Source organism: Penaeus monodon, chromosome 19 (genome assembly GCF_015228065.2).
Source record: "Penaeus monodon isolate SGIC_2016 chromosome 19, NSTDA_Pmon_1, whole genome shotgun sequence".
NCBI classification, from domain to species: domain Eukaryota; kingdom Metazoa; phylum Arthropoda; class Malacostraca; order Decapoda; family Penaeidae; genus Penaeus; species Penaeus monodon.
This window is the reverse complement of record NC_051404.1, coordinates 38,381,690-38,382,718: the sequence shown is the minus strand read 5'-3', so window position 1 is coordinate 38,382,718 and position 1,029 is coordinate 38,381,690.

Below are 1,029 nucleotides of genomic sequence, written 5' to 3'. Positions count from 1 at the left end.
CCCGGGAGAAGAAAAATAGTTCGCAATTTTTATATCATCTTTTTAAGCGTTTAAGACTAGGCTGCTGCACCACTTAAGACCATTGCTAAAGCGTACAAAAAGGGCAAGAATTTTTTTGCTTCTTCTGAAAATAAAAGAAATGAAAACAAGCATCGAATTAGAAAGAGAATGTTGACCTTTCAAGCCCGCTTCCAGATTAATTACTTGAAGAATCACATTAAATAATAGATGGAAACTAGCGGAAAAAAAACGGACAAAGGCTCACTAGTTGAAATCTCCCATGAAATTTCCCAGAATATTAGCGACAAAATGCCATATTTTATAGATTTTGGGGGCCGATTAATCGCCATTTTAATAACTCGCTAAGCAGTTTGATATCAAATTTACTAAATATTAACGAATCCTTGTAACATTAATACAAAGCAACAACGTCAAAATGGGTAATAGAAACCAAAGTAACGAATCACCGATAATCCCAACATTCATTCAGAAAATTTTTACTACATCCTCAAGTAAACAAGCGAGTTTCCAGCTATTCAGCGTAGGCTGCGGGAAACTTGCACGGACTGTACATAAATTCCGACTAAACAAAGACGTGAACACCAATAAATAAAAAAACTGCGATAAGTAATCTCCAGATTAAAAAGACCAATAGTTACATAAGCTCAAAGGAAGGGCGGGATAGCGTAATGACTTTCCGATAAAGGTTTCGATACAATGTAAGCTTTTAAACACAGGACTTACGATACGCTTACGTGTTAAAGGAGTCCCCCAGCGAGTAACACAAAGGGGGTTAGACATTGAGCAAGGCAAAAAAGTTAGAGAGAAATCAATGAACGGAACAAAAGATGGGGTGGGTAGAACGGTGCATGGAAAAAGAAGGTTACGATGCTAAGGAAAGAGAGAGCAAGAGAAGCTGAGAATTGATATTGAAAAAAGATGTGAGTAAGGAAAACAGAGCGAGAGAAAGAGAAAAGAGGAGATACCACACATGGAGGTATATATCAAATACTTATTGCGTAAGCCATA